This window comes from Crocodylus siamensis, chromosome 2 (assembly GCF_052110815.1).
Source record: "Crocodylus siamensis isolate JL-2025a chromosome 2, ASM5211081v1, whole genome shotgun sequence".
Lineage (NCBI taxonomy): Eukaryota > Metazoa > Chordata > Crocodylia > Crocodylidae > Crocodylus > Crocodylus siamensis.
Window position 1 is genome coordinate 58,419,168 of NC_143396.1, and position 16,543 is coordinate 58,435,710.

Genomic DNA, 16,543 nt, shown 5'->3' on the forward strand with positions numbered 1-16,543 from the left:
ACGCTGCGTCACGTGAGGCGCGGCGTACTCTCCATTGGCTGCGAGCGGCGGCTGCATGGCGCTGGGGGGGGCCGGGGGACGGTTACAAAACAGCCCCATGCGCTTTGCGTTCCAGAAGGGGTGGGGTTATACGCGGGATGTCTCCGCTTTACTCCTCAGTGCTTGTCAGGCGGAGCCTGGGGCTGGGGTGGGAATCGGTCCGCCTCCTCCCGGTCCCGTGTCTGAGCCTTCCGGCCCGTCTCAACGGAGCATGGGACAGCACCAGACAGGGCCCGGGGGCCCGGCACGCGCTGCGGGGTGGGAGGGAGCGCCTGTTTTGGAGAGTTCAGCGTCCCCGGCGTGAACCAAGGGGGACGGGACGGTTCCGCACACACGCAGAGGGGCAGGGCAGCAGTGCCCCGTGCCTACCCAAAGGGAGAAGGTACAGTGTAAGGCAGCAGTGCCCCATTCCCTTGGCACGGACACACACACACACACACACACACACACGCCAGTGCCCCCATCTCTCTCGCACACTCACAAGGCTGGGGCAGCAGTGTGCTCAGGCCAGGCAGCTGCCAGCAACAGCAGCACATTGGCAGTGTAGCCACAGTGCAGTGCTCTGAAGACACCATGGGGAAAGGGAGTTTGAGGGGAGTCTTTCAAGGAGGGTGTGTCTTGCAATCATTTTGCAGGTGTGTGTGTGGGAGGGTACTTTCCAGGTGGCTCCTGGAAGCTGTACTCATGGGCCCAGCAGAAGCTCACTAGGGGATAGAAAGGTCTCCAGAATAAGGGGCATTTTATGTGATAGACAAGAGGGATGGGATGACAGTCAAAGCTGGGGAAGGATCTTTACAGTAGCCTTCTGCAGGGACAGGTGGTGCAAGATGCCTGCTGTTCAGGCTTCACCTTTCATGTATTGCTGCCTGGGGGTGTCACAGGAAAAGACTTCATTCCTGTAAAAATCAATTTTCTCTTTATTAAGAGACCTTATAGAGGGTGTGCACAGAAGTGATGTATGCATGTTTTACAGCACTGCCATTTATAGCACATTTTATAGCACTATAAAGTTACAGGACTCTTAAAACATGACAGAAATGCAGTGTTTGTGGAAGGGAAGAGCCTCTCCCTATTTTCCAGGTTTGGGGGCACAGGGGTCTCTGCAGCCTCCTGGAGCTTCTCAATTGGTCAGAAATTTGACCATCTTACAGAAGTTATTTAAAGCACTGTAGGATGCTGAAGTGCTGTACAATACAGTGCTTCAACTTTAATACCTCATTTAACAATGGTTAATTTAAAGTGCTGGACCCATTTCTAAAGTGCTGTAAAGCCATGCACTTCTGGTAAATCATGGTAATAAAGCACTTTAAATGGTGAAAAAAGCAACTTCTGTACATACCTTTGCAACTGCATGTAGCTACATTGGCTACCTGGTTCTTCTTTCAAACCGTTCCTTTGTACAACTATCCTCTTTACTCCTAAGTTCAGTGTAAGGTATAGAGCCAGAAGGAAACAAATGTTGCATTCACTACATTGTTCAGGATCTCAACATCTCCCATGAGTTTTAGATGTATAGGTGGAGAGGCAACTACATTAAGTCCACATGAAGAAAAGATATGCGTGATTTAGATGTTGCTTCAATGTGAGGATGTAGAAAAAGGTCCAAGTTGAAGATGATTCTCAGTTTATAAGGTTGTGGGGGGTGAACTTGAGAAGAAAAAGATTAAGAGCTCTATTCTAATACAGTCAAAGCTGTGTTATCTGGCGCTTTACCATCCAGAATGCTCTATTAACCGGCACCTGTCCCACCGTGGCGCTTCCAGTTTTGCTGCCACAAACTGAGTCCCACTTCTTCCTCATGGACCATGGCCCCGGGTAAAGCAGGCTGGGTGGGTGACGCCAGGGAGTGAAAGCCCTGGTGCATCGGACGTAGCAGGAGGGGTGGTGGCCTGAACACACAAGGACACCTCCAACCTGCTGGGCTGGAGATAATCAAATATGCCAGTTATCTGAGAGTTATACTAACTGGCACCCCCCATTTCCCATGGGTGCCAGATAAAAGAGCCTTTACTGTATTATAAAGCCTTAGTCTATCTGTCTGTCTGTAACATTTTATTCACGCTCTGATTGGCTGACAAACAGTCAACCAGAGTGTGAAGAAGCATTCGGACAGATGGCAGCCTGCCACCATAATGGTAGAGACCCAGGGGAGAGAGTGGGGGAGGCAAGGCCAGCACTGCTGGCCTTGCTCACCTGCCCTGCTCCCTGCAGGTGGTGCCAGTGGAGCTGGCCTTGCCCGCCCCCCCCCCCTTGTTCCTTGAAGGTAATGGCAGTGGCGGTGGTGTGGGGAGAGGGAGCAGGGTCGGGACACCATGGGAGGGTAAGACCACTGGCACTGGCCTTGGCCTGCCCCTCCCTGCTTCCATTGCTGCCTGCATGGCTGATGCAGTGGGGGTGTGGGGAGGAGTGGATCTGACACGCAGGGGAAGGAGCTGTTTTTGCTCCCCCCCCACACACTCTGCCTCTTAGAGCTGGTGGAGTGGGCTGGACCCCAAGTGGCAGCGGGGAGTGGCCCCAGCCCCGACGTGGGTGGGTAGTGGGCCTGAGCCAGTTGTGGTGGCAGAGAAGGGAGCAGTGGACCGGCTCATGCTTCTGCCCTCCGTGTGCTGCCATGGTGGGGAATGGGGCAGTGGTCCCAGACCCCAAGCAGAACCGGGGGGGAGTGGGCCTGGGTCCAGCATACGGGGGGAGGACTGGGCCCACCATGGTGGGGGGTCAGAAGCAGGCCTGGGCCCAAGCGGTGGTGATGGGGGGAGGGGAGAAGCAGGCATGGGCCTGGGTCTGATGTGGGGGAGGATTGGGCTTGAGGGGGTGGAGAAGCCAGCCTGCCATGGCGGTGGGAGGGGCAGAGCAGTGGGCCTGGGCCAACATGGTAGCAGCAGGGGAAGAGGAAGACTGGGTCTCCTCCTCCCCTTGGGCCCTGGCCCACTTCTCCCCCATCCCCACTTCCCCGCATTGGCCCCAAGCCCGCTTCTCCTGTTTCCCTGCTGCTGCCGGGTTGGCCCTGGCCCGCTGCTCCCCCACACCTCCTGCAGCAGCCCAGCTTCTCCCCACCCTTGGCCCTGGTCCATCCCTGCTTTGGGCTTGGGCCCCAAGCAGCAGGAGGGGAGTGGGGAGTGGGCTCGGATGGGGGGACGACGACGACGGATGACACGGGGCTCCATCCCCACCTGCTCCCTCACCTATCATTCTTGATGGGCAGTTGGCTAGTTTTATGTATATATGGCTTGAGCTGTATGCTAGACTTCCACAAGAAGCCAAAAAGATGGGAAGACATTTTAATTTGGACAGGAGACAGGTCTAGAGTAGTGTCAGATTTGTGAGTCACAGCAGAGAAACGGTGTTTGTTTCAGATGCAATTACCCATAGAAAAGGTGCAGGAGAAGAGAAGACAGAGTTCTGTGGAACCCCACATTACAGTGGGGAGACAAGAAAGGTTCGCTGAGGATACATTGAAAAACTGATTAAAAAGGTAGGAGGAGAACCTTCCACACTTTTTAGGTCTGATGACACTTATAACATCTCTTGTTAACATTTCTTTTTTTCTGGGAAGTCTGGAGCAGAAGTGTTTCCATATTTCCTTGACTACAAACAAACAAGCAAGCAAAGAGGAGAAAAATCAAGGAGGCCAGGAATGATGAGTAGCAATAATCAGGGAATGTTATTTCTTGCTTCCTCCAAATTATTAAAAAGAAAGTCTTCCTTAGTTTCCACTCTGCCTACTAGAAATGCTTTTTATGTTGCTCTTTTTACCCCTTTGTGCTGCTCTGTCTACATTATCTGTTGCACATACTCTTCCTATAGGATTCTCTTTGAAACCTAGACATTAAAAAAAATCCCCTGAATTTTTTTTTTCTTTAGTCCGGGATTACATGAACAAACAGCAAAGCGATCTTCACTCTACATATATTCCAAGTGCCTGCAAAAGAGAAAAAACCATTACAGTAAATTCAGCACATTGGATGTATTCTGAGATGCATGGCAGCAACATGTTGAATGGTTGAGGAGAGGAAATTCTATGACCATTAAATTGTTTTGGAATAAGATGGATTAAGATGCAAGTGACATTCCAGGCTGCATTTATAATACCCTTATTTTCCCATATCTTGTATAAAAAACAAAAAGCAGAACAGTATGATTTTATAATCTTGCAGTGTGTTATCTGCAGGATGTGATCACTGCATACAAGGGAAAGGGGACAGACATCTATTTCCTGGTTTAGATATCACTTCTCAAGCAATAGGAACAAAAATGATCATTTCCTGTTGAAAGTTCAGATGAGCAGTACCAAGAAACCTCCCCCCGCAATTGCTTTTCGTAGAGGGCCCATTCTGAAAGAGGCTTGATAGACTATGCTTTTGAGCACTCCTTCCAGGGACTTCATGGTGGTTTATATGAACCTTGACAATTCCTTATTAAAAATAACATATCTGTTAGGTCTCCAGCTTCACTGGTTATGAGACAAAAGAATATCCGGTTCTTATAAAAGTTATTTGACCGATAATTTTTTCCTCCAAATGATTCATTATGGAAACACTCATTGTAAATAAATTACAGGCCATGTAGCATCATATTTGGAAGCGTTTCAAGCAGGTATTCAAAGCTACAGTGGTCCAAGGTCCAAGACTTGCAGTGATAAAAGGCAGACAGCTGGAGCACAATTATCAGGCCTTAAAAATAATGCTCACATACTAGCAATCTGGAATGACTTCACATTTACTAAGCCTCTATTTTCATCACAACTACTGTGTTAATCAAAAAGCAATAGTATACTTGACGAACAGTATGATGGTAACCTCCTGGATGCTTGTTTCACTCTCTTGATAGCTTGCTCCTTCACCAAATGGGATGGAGCAAGATATATCCAAGAAGAGAATGTTAATAAAATACGATGAAAACTTATTATTTTAAAAAGAAGCAATGCAGACAGTTAGTTTTTTTCTCCCCTGAGGAACATATAAATACAGCAAAGGACTTGTGAATATGTAAAAATGATTCTGAAGAGGAACATAACCTACAGGCCTGCAACAGCATATGAATTAGTTTTACTTTAACAGAGAGAAAATGAGCTTGTTTGTAGAGCTAGGTACTAGAGCTACTTTGTATACAGCAGTGTTTTCTTTTACTGTTTTTTTCTTGCTTAATAAACATATATTAATTAGTGAAACTAAGTTTTGCAGAAAATATTTTTTAGAAGGAAACCCCCTAAATGACATATAAATGTTATATGTTACAAATGCTGGCTTGTATTTAGGTGTTGTGAAAGTATTGAGATGTTTGACAAAATAAATATCAAATTGTACAGACAATATTCTAAGCAGTGTTAATATCACATGGTTATTTTACATTTTTAACCACTTCAGTTCCTACACAGTTATATTGATTGCTGTCTCATTAATTACTGGAATCAGAGATAAATTCTTCATTATATTTAGGAACTTGAAAACCATAGGCAGATTCAAGATGCTTAGAAGGGCTGTGCAGGAGCAGCAACGGGTGCTGCAGGGATGGCTGCATCCCCTGCTCCCAGCCTCCTCCTTCAGCAACCAGGGCAGGAAAGCCATTCCATGGGAGCAGCAGCTGGGGACTTTTTTCAGGAAGCGTTTTGTTTTTTTATTAATTTCTAGTTTTTCAAGCCAGAAATAGGATTGAGACTGGGTCTGGGCATGGTGAGTTATACTTTTCTATATTTTAGAAAGAGGATCCTTAGACTGATTAAATTTGGCCTTCTAGGTAACAGAGTTGCACAGTAGAAGCTACGTGTAATCACACTGGCTTACAAATACCTATTCACAGAAAGAACCTACTGCTGGTACTACTCATTTAATTTGCAGTAATTCAAGGCATGGTACCCCTGCAGTTTAAGCTGCTAGGTCTAGAGAGATCTGAAGCCATGAACAGTCAGAGTTGCATTGATTCTTTTTCCCAGTGAAGAACTGTTATTGATTACTGGAGTAAAAACATAGTAGCATCTAACAGAAGGACCGAATAATGTTTTGTTCATTGTAGGTGGTGTTCCTTTAACAGAAATTTGCCTGTTGAGAACCAGTATGCAACAAAAGCAGAGTCAGCACTTCTTTCCATTCATCAACATGTTTTCTACCAGCTGAAAGCAGCTAGCTAGCAATAGCATACACTGGAGAACAGAAAACATGTTTTGTAATAGATAATATGTGCTAGATAAGAAAAGCACAATTTATGTTTCCTTCAAAGAAGGACAGGATAAAAACCAAGCTGTAGTAGGAGGTCCCTATTATACTTTGGTCATTCAAATGTATATTTTGCTGTGAAGTTGGATGTATTTAATTCTGGCTTACATTCACTTTCTGGCATTTTTGTCAAGTATATTTTTCAAGTATATGAATATAAGGGGTGTTTTCATTTGTCTCTAGTAGTCATCCTTCTTTATTTTAGTACAGCCAAAACATTAAAAGGAAAAAGTTATATGAAAGCTCATTCAATCACACTTAAATGGATAGTTTTTATTAGGGGTGCACCAACAGAGATTTTTTGGGCTGATACCAATGGCTGATTCTTAACGACCCATATTGGCCAATACTGATACAATTTCTGATATGCAGCTGGGCAGCATGGAGAGCAGTGTTTGGCTGGTAAGTCTGTTGCAGGAGAAGGGGCAAGAGAAGGGGCATGGGGTAGGGGGGCAGATCAAAGACCCTGCAGTGAAGGAGGCTGTGGGGTTGGGGCAGGGGCAGGCACTGAACAGCTGGGGCACATTTTGGGATGGAGCTGTGAGTGGCTTATCTAGGAGGGGGTGGCTCCTGCTGGTATGCGAACCTTGGGAGAGCACGGGGGAGGGGCGTGTGCCCCTTGGATCTACATGGGGCAAGTAAGGATGGGTTGCTGCTGTGGGCTGGGGCCAGGGTGGTGCTGAGCAATTCCCAGCAGAGGGCTGGGCCAGGCTGAACTCAGGGCAGGTGGCAGCAGTGTTATATTGCCTATATTGGCTGGGGAGATTCATGGGCTGTGTCAAGATGAGCGTGGCGATACTCTACACATTTAGGTGTTCTCTGTGCTGCTGGGCTCCTGGGGTCAAAACCCCCCCCAAAAATGTGGGGTGTTGCAAGCAGGGGCAGTGTGCACTACTCAACACTGGAGGCTGGCCAGCGAGAGCCATAACTCCAGCTGCCAGACAGCCTCCAAGTGACAGTGTCACCACTGCTGCAGCCCTAAGAGGCCCCCAGCACCCTCAGGTGAGGCTGCTGGGGCCAGCACAGTGCTGGTCCCAGCCTCCGCCACCCCACCCAGGGTAGCACACGTAGGACAGGCGTTCCCCAGGGACAAGTAGCAGTGGCACAAAGTGTCCTGCTGCTTTTTGTCCCCAGGGAAACAAATGTCTCTGCTCATGTGGATGCGATGGCAGGAAGGTGGCAGTCAGATTGGCAGTTAGTCTTCTTGAATTGCTGAGTTCTCCAAATTTCTGTCCAGCTTATACCCAATATTTATAGATGGCTGGTTCTAATATTCCGATAAATTATCTTTGATTGGTTTTACTTAAATGTCCTTGTTTCACTGAAACTTTTGGATCTGGACCAAACCAGATTTCTTGTGGATTTGGAAAGTGTCAGCTAGTTGGGATTTATATCCCTGGGAAAGTAGAAGGGAGGGTTTCTTATCTCCTGTCCTTCCCCATTGTGGAATGCTGTTCAGCACTGTCCTGTTTCTTTTTACCTTAGTTTATGGTCTTCTATGACAAGGCTTTTTTGTTTGTACAAATTATCTAAGCATCTTAATAAAAATATATCTATTATAGCAAAATAGCATCTAGTACTTTTGGTTACATCAATCACTATTACTAATAATTTAAAATTTATTTGAATTATTTAATGTATGGTCTTCCCTTATAATGTCTTCTTTCAGGCCTTGTGGTTTGGTTAACTGTCTCATTACTGGTTTAGTTAAATATGTTGATGGCTTCCTTTACTTTGCTGAATAAGTTAGTTGTCACATCTGCAAAGGTTCATGCTACGATCACTCAGAAACGGACTTTGAGGCCTTCTGTTTAGCTATACTTCTGCAGCTTGGCCTAGGCCCCTTGAAAATGCCCAAGGCTGGCAACATAGTCTATCTCAAGGATGCTCAGTTCACAGCCTGAAGGTCGGATGCAGCTTGTGAAGCCATGCCATCTGGCCTGCAGGGGTTCCCACAGTTTAAAAAAAATAAATAAAAAAAATCAGAGGATGGGGAGCGGCGGGAGTAATTGCCTCTCACCTGCTGCTGAATTTCTTGACCCCTGGAGAGACCTGCAGGCCACATAGCATGCTACACTGGTGCATGGAGGTGGCTGGGGCCTGATCTGGGCACACAGCCACTGACTGGAGGCAGCGGGGATGAGGGGGGCAGTGCAGGGCCCTGCTCTTGGTGCATGGGGCCCCATCTGACCTGTGGCACAGAAAGGTTGAGCACCAGTGGTTTACCTTCATTATGAAAATAAAACTTAGTTTTGTAACTCATTAAGGATGCTGGCAGACATTACATTTATCAGGCAAGTAATGTGTAAATTGCATGATAAATTTTAACAATGACACGCATTCAACCAGTTTATGCTGTGATAAAATGGCAAAGGAACAATGAAGTTGTTCCACATTTTGAATGAGTGACATGTTTGGCACTGGGCTGCATAGCAGCTTTAGGTGCTGGTATGTTGGGAACTAATCAGTTGATTGGTTCCCCACAGCTGAAAGCAACGTGGTATGATCAGTTCTGTAGCAGTGAAGTTTGGTGCCACGGCAAAGCCTGCAGCGGCAGGCTGCCCTTGCCCCATGCACAGATCCAGGGGGAACCCCGCCACCCCCATGTTTGTCCATGAGTGCACGCAGTGGAGGGAACTGCCCTTCCCCCCATCCCTGCACCCCTCCAAACGAGCCTCTTGTGGCTCTGTTCTGCACCCTGCCCCAGCTGGGCAGCACCTGTTGGTGCCTCTTCGCTTTGGCACCTGGGGCATTTGCCCCATTCACCCGCACCCTCCCTTGCTACAGCACTGGGTGTGTGTAGATTAGCCACGTCCTCCCAAAGCAAGCTGTCATCTCTCACGTTGAACTGGATAGACTCCTTGAACTCATCCACCACAACTGATGTAAAAAGGAAGGAACTAAAGAAGAATACAGTCCTATGAGACAAGGTTGATGTTAGCTTTGTGACTTAGAAGGTTAGCTTCTCTATGCAGGACTCCACCATCCCCATACCCTGCCCTCACCACACCAGATGTTATGAGTTTACCTGCATCAGTTCTCTGCTATGGGAGCTTCAGCCCCTGGGTTGTCTTGACCAGGTTCTAGATGCCTTAGTCCTTGCTCCTGGTCAGTTGCTCCATTCTTCCCTGCATGGGTGCCCCAAACCCAACTTTCCCACAGTTCATCCCAGCCCTTATTCTTCAGGGTTGGGTAATCTGAGGACAATGTCCAAAACTCACATAAATGTATATCTCTGTGTCTTCTATTTCCAGGTCCCTGGAACGGCTGCCCACACCCGCTAGGATCAGACTCACTGGCTGGGATGCTGCAGCTGCCTTATCTCCCTATCTCTGCAGGTAAGTCAGTCTTTGGGACTCTTCCCTGAGTCCCCTGGGTTGGTCTATCACTGCCACAGCTGCCCCACGTTCCTCCGGGGTCCTCTTTGTGCAATCTTTCTTTCCTGACCAATGTTGACTGCCTGGTTGGCATCCTTTTAATTCCCCCTGGCAATCGGCTGTGTTTGCTGCGGCAGCATCCCATTCACTGTCTTCCCAGCCCTCGCAGCTGATCAGACTAATTGGCTTCTGGTCTTCTGTGCAATTCCTTCCCTACCTGTGTTTGCCACGCCTCTTCTCCCCATCTGGGCTTGCTCCAGTAAGTTGCTTTTTCTCCTTTGTTCCTTTGGGGTTTCATGGCAGGGCAAGCTTACTGCCATGTCACAGTGTTGTCCAATGCAGGGCTATATTATGTGGCTTTAAACTTGTTGACATTCAGAGAGTTCATCAGCTGATGAGCTTCCTGTGTTCATGACCTGAAGCTGCACAGTACAGGCCAATACCAAGCCACCTTCTCACCCACTGCTTCTCCAATTGCTTTGGCCACAGCAGCAGCAAGGGTCTCTGTGGTTTTCCTCTGGCTTCTGCTTCCTGCACCTGCCCCAGAGGGCAGTACAGGCAACCCCTGCTTAGCACTCTTAATTGGTTCCTGAAAAAACAAGCATGAAGCAAAATGAGCGTTAAGTGAAACTAAAAGTATCTGACGATCCAAGACGGTGGCCACAAGTGTTTTTAATGACCCAAAATGGCGACTGTGTTATAATCAAACTCACTGAGCGCTAAGTGAAATCAAGTATCAATTTAAAATGAGCTTTAGAGCGAAATAGCGTTAAGCAGAACAGCATTAAGTGGGGGTTGCCTGCACACCATGAAGCAGCCCACCACATCATGCTGGAGGGGAGCCTGCAGCAGATGATTGGTGGAGATTATATGTCTCCCCACATAGAGAGTGCCCACATATGAAGTAGAGTGGTGTGGAGGACTACTTGTGTGCATAGTGGAGAGGTGAATGGGACTGCCTGTGTCACCGTGTAGTAGAGTGGGTACCCAGGGAGGGCTCTTGGCTCACATCATTGCAGCCCACATAGTGTGTAACCCCTCCCCCTGATTGTGGCCCCTGGATACTGAGAAGTTGGCCAGCTCTGGTGTAAAGCAAATTAGAACTGTTTGCAAAGTGGTTACTCAAAACATATTGCAGATAAGAGAAAGGCTTTATTCAATTAAGTGGCCTAGTTGTCAAGATAACTGACTTCCTGGAGATAAATTAAGATACAAATGCTATATATATAGGACATAAGTAGTATGGCAACAGGCAGAAATGTGGAGACAGAAAAGTACCAAAATATTGTTCCCGCTGTGTCCAGCTGCCCAAAACAGAAGGGAGAGAGTACGTCTCAGCACATTGGATCAACTTTCGTTTATATCTTTTAATGTGCTGCTTGTAAATTAGCACAAGGGAAAGGAATATATATAGGTTTGATCTCTATTCTGGCTCACCTTTCTCTCTTGGCATCTTCCTACTTTTTACTGATTTGGTTCCTGACTGTATTACTAACATTGAATTGCTGCAGGCTCTGTTCTATAAACTGTGGCTATGTCATAGCCAAGGCCTTTTCGTTCAAGTAACTCCTTTTCTCCATGCGCAGTGCAATTTGCACCTTTTAGTCATTCTTTTGCAAGACAGCAGATGGGATGATTGAATGTGGGGGCTATAAGCTTTTTCAACAATGTGATAAATAAAATGGGACAGGAGTTCATTCTTTGAACATGAAGTACTTTTAGATCATGACTGAATAAGAGTCACTTGGCTTTTAAGTCTGCCGTGTTTTAAGACTTTCTTCTCTTACAACAGATTTCTATGATAAGGAGAATGAATCTTTGGGTCTGTTAACTGCAGGCTGAGATCATTACACAAGATGCAAAAAATACCTATGTTTATTTCCCAGGTTAGATGCAACGCCTGCAACAGGAACAAGGTGGAGAAATGTATATGATGGAGAGTGTCTGTCAAATGTGTCTGACTGTATAAATGCACACAAATGATGGTGTGATAGAGAGATTTTATCAGGAAGAGGTTGGGCCAGTGACATTACTCACGTGTGACACCTTGAATGAATTATGAAAACTGCGCTAAATATATGCTGTTCATTTATATATCTCACCATTATATATTCTGTGTATTACATATGTTACAGAAATATGTTGAGATGATTTAGACAGGATTTTCTTTCTAACCTATCAATGTAAACTACCTGTAAATCCAAGTGATTTTATTACCAAGACTTCAAAAATAGAGGACTCAGTGGAAGAAAAGTATTAAAACAAATGAACTCAAGGTCCTGGACAGATGTAATATTTGATGTACTTTGGTTGTGAAAATGGCCAAAGCGCTCCAAAAATAACATGATGAAACAGCAACTGATGAAAGCACTTCATTTTAAAGTGCTTCTGGTTATGTCTGTATGCTGTATGGCGTGCAAGGGGGCTTGTTCTGACCTCCAGCATCCCACAGTGCTCTGACCTGTAGGATACTTTGCAAACAGCCAGTGAGTACCACAGAGCTGAAGAGAATGATTCCTTGAACACTGCTTGGGTTATGGAGATTGTCACAGTTAGCTGCATAGTTCTGTTCCCCCCGCCCACAAGAGCCAGGAGACCAGATGCCCTGTGACACCCTGCTGAAACAAGGAAACTTTCTAATTGTCCGTGGAACTGGGAGACTGGAAGCAGAGACATGCTGAGAAACCTGCTTTCATTCTCAGGTATGGTCAAGTGCACAGGGCAGCACTCAATTCATTGGCTGTCTGCCTCACCTACCCCCAGCCCTGCAGTAGCAGAGCCCTGGGGTGTTAGAGGTCAGAGCAATCCCCTGTTGCACTCCATAATGTGCAGACTGGAGGCCAAGTGCACAAGAGTGTTCCTTGACTGTCTGCCCCGCTCTCCCTACCCTCTTAGGGAGATGAGAACAGAGCTTCCAGACCAAGCAATGCTCTGTTGCACCCCTTGACTGGAAAGCACAAGTGTCCTGATAAAGTAGTGTGACTAGGAGGAAAGGGGATGTATTCATGCATATTTGTTCATGGCAGAATTTGGAGTGCTTCAAATGTATGTCTGTCCAAGGTGTAAGATACATATGTGAGCATCCATGGGTGTGGAAGTTACTTTGGATATTAGATCTTCTTATTCAAGACAGTTCAGGTTTTCCCTATCTAACCTCAATCTCTTCTTCTTTTGGATTACAAGTCCCTCTTTAAGACCGCTTTAGACTTGCAATCTCATCCTAGCATGTTTCAATTTAATATAGCATGCTAAGCTTGGTGCTCATTGCTGTTCATTGCAAAGAGCTTTAGAGTTTCTTCCTACAGATTTCTGGGGACTTCAGAGGAATTGATTCCTCTTTTTTAAAGCCATCCTCAGGTGCTTGTGAGATTTAAATTATACTTCTAGGTGCTTGTGAGATTAAATTATACTTCTACTGGCTTGTCTCAGAAGATGCCAGTCTGACCTAGCTCAGCTGGCAGTTTTATCACACTTTTCATTAGCTACCATAAGCAGTGTGTCCGGGGGGTTCCCGGACTAAGAGGCTCCGGGAAGCCCCTTTGCCACAGACCCAGGGGGCGGGGTGAACGTTTACCCGTTACAGGTGCCCGGACGGCACAGCCCGCTTAAAAGACGGACCGGAATCAGACCCGGGCATGGGAGCTGTGGGACTGGAAGTGCTGGGGCGAACACTGCTTGACTGCAAGGAAGCGGAGGGGCGGATGCACGCCACCCGACGTGGAGTTCGTACGTTTTGGAGCAGCAGTAGGATGCCACCGGGACGCACGACGAGGAGGCTGGGATCCAGCGGTGAGTCGGGTGACTGTGGCGCACTGGAGCAGCGGACTCCGGTGGGAGATGGGCAGAGGAGAGCCTTAGTGTCTACGGAGGCACAGGGACTGCTGGCGCAGGACCCTTCACCACAGAAGACTCCAGTGATAGGAGCAGACCCGGCGCAGGAGACGGGCGGGACTTCCCCTACGGACGTCAGAAGCGTCCGGAACATTATTCTGACTTCTGGTGAGGTTTGGACTGAGATTGGTTGAAAGAGCTGTAGGGACATTTCCACTCGGAGGCACGGGTGAGGGTGTAGGGGTGGAGGAGCCTTCAATAGCTCACGGACCCCCCGGTCTCACTTATGGACTGTGGTACGCGCCGGACAAAATTCCACCTGAACTGTTGAAACATCAAAGTCGTGGCAGGAGAGCTCAGCGCGTGCGGACAGAGAGGGAGACTGGTTTTAAAAAAAAAAACTTGGACATTTGAACCAGACAAGAAAGACGAACGATCGACTCGTTCACACAGTATAGATGAATTCCCTATTGCCAGCTGATGTGATCCAGTGGACTATATGAATATTTGTGCAGCAAAAGATAAACTTAAATTTCTGTTCCTCTAAGTTTCTTCATGATATATGCCAAGAAGGCCTACCCAGATTGCCATATTATTGGATGTATTGGTAATTCTCCACAAAATAATGCAGCAAAGACTAGTATAGTATAGTTACTCACACAGCAAACTTTCTCCCCCATGACAGTCTAAAAAGCTATTATATTAAGAAACCAGAGCTAAAGAACAGAAGTGCCTCAAGTGTGACAAAGGTTCACATTCATGGTGGCAGGGCTTATCTGCTTACGCTGTACATTCTTGAGCATAGGTGCTCCTGATCTATTCTTCTTGACCAAGGGTGGGCAAAATATGGCTCTGGCCCACCAATTGATTTTATCCAGCCTACAGGCAGGGGGAAACTCTGGCTCCAGCCTCTGATGGTACTGTGGGGGATGCTGGGCAGCAGCGGTGCTAAGCACTCCAGCCTTCTGCTGTTTTGCCTGCTCACCACTTTTTATTACAGGCCAGGGTGGCTGTGGCTGAGTGGGGCATAAGGAGAATTATAAGTCCCAGCAGTGCTGGGGGCTGGCTCAGCCACCATGGCTGCCATTAAAAGGTGGGGGTTAAAAGGTAGCAAGTGGGCAAAGCAGCAGGAGCCTGGGGCACTCTCACACTTGTGCCATGGAGCCATAGCTATTGCTTGCCCCCTGCACCTTACCTTGCAGGAGGAAGAGTGTTTGTCTCCCTGCCTGGGGCTCCCCTCGAGAAAGAAGCCGGCGGAGGCGGGAAGGTTTTCTTCAGGGAAGTTACACATGCACACAGCCCACTCCCCACCTCCCTACCCATGCATACCTACCCTTCCACACATCTACCACATGCACTCCCACACAATCCCTCTACACACCCCACACCATCCATATACCACACATACAACCCAGACATTTTTTATGCTGAGAGTCAATAAATCAAAATAGAAATCTTTGATGAACAATGGCCACCTTGCAGCAGTGCTCTGCATTGCAGCAATGGAGATGATGCTTGGTTTCAGTTCTCTGATTAACTCACATCAGAGACTTCATTCTTCCCATTGAGTGAATTTCTTTGTTTTTCTTTAACTTAATTTTAAATATACAAGAGTAAGGCTTTATTTTTTATTTCTTATGCGGTTACCTCTATGCACTACTCAAAAAACATAAATCACGACAAAATATTTTTTGAAATAAAATTAAAATATTTTATGATAGAGATTTGATTTTTAGCATACAAGTTTTTTAAAATCTATAATTATCATCGTATCTTCACCATCCATTTTTTGCGTACAGCCCTCAACAGCTTACCAAAACAGGTGGCCCCCAGCCAAAATAACTGCCCATCTCTATTCTAGACTCTCATAACTTAAACCTACATTTTAGCAGAGCTTTCCTCTGGTCCTGCACGGTGCTTGCTCATTGGCTATGCCAACAATGAATCTGTATAGCAGTGACAGTGTTTTCTACCCTTGCTGAGTTCTTTAGAATACTTTGAGAGTGTTGAACAATGATATTTGAAATCAAATTGCTCAAGTTGTGTCTGTTTACTTCTAGTCTCAGAAGTAATTCTTTCTAGCCTTCCTAAATGATCATACTTCTGCAGTCTTAAGTCTGTGGAGCAGGCATTTGCAACAGCTTTGTGTAAATGGCAAATGTTAACATGTATCTATCAGTAAATTCTAATATTTTTGGAACAGCATAATGCAGAAGCACACACTTTCCTACTATAATTACTTTGTAATAAGTGTCAATCTATGACAATAAAAAAAACTTGGTTACTGGAGACAGAATATAGTTTCATCAACAGAAACATGTTTTACTGAAAGTTCTCAGTGAATTATGTAAATTCTGTGAGATAATGCATTATGTAATTTGGAATGCTACAACAAGAAAAGATAACATAATCAAGGAAATTTATCATCAGCTTCCTTATATGAGCATATTTATATCCATAATATAATATTAACCTCTACAGGAGCTTTGTTAAGAATGTTATGCAAAGAGATGACAGCAAGGTAGACCTGAAGAATATACAGTTTTCCTACCAGAACACACAGAATAATATGTAGAAAGGACTTGGCATTGAATTGAACATAGGGGTCAATCTTTATTTCATACTGCTTTCCTTTTTAGATTTTACGTCCTAATTTAAAAGTTGCTTTGCTTCCTTCTGGGATAGTGACCTTTAATGGCTCACTCAGTTTTAAATGTAGCATATAAATACGCATTAGTCACAGTTTTCTAAAACACACACAATGAAACTTCATCTAGTTATTTCTGTCTGGTTGATTGCAGTAGTCATTTTGCAGCCATTGGGATCTATTGCGTAAGAAAGGTATTTAAAGTTGACTCAGATTACAATGGCTTGCTCAAGTTTTATTCGGTTGATGTTTTTGTAATATTTAGAAAAACGCAGCTACCTTCAAGAAGACAACATGGATTTGAGATATCCCCCTTGAGACTTTCAGTTATTTTTAAAACATTTTGCTAGCTTTAAGCTGCCATACTAAAGCTGAGAAGGCCATCAGTACAACCAAAACCCCTCCCACCCCAGAACCTTGATACTGCTGCAGTCATTTGA

General features: G+C 45.9%; 1 long non-coding RNA gene across 1 annotated transcript; it reads left to right on the forward strand.

The window, feature by feature from the left end:
* The first annotated feature begins 303 nt into the window (after positions 1-303).
* LOC149870299 (uncharacterized) lies at positions 304-15,699 on the forward strand. Its single transcript, XR_016440433.1, has 3 exons — positions 304-421; positions 9,503-9,586; positions 11,512-15,699. It is a non-coding gene; the product is annotated as an uncharacterized LOC149870299 (long non-coding RNA).
* Positions 15,700-16,543: the final 844 nt, after the last annotated feature.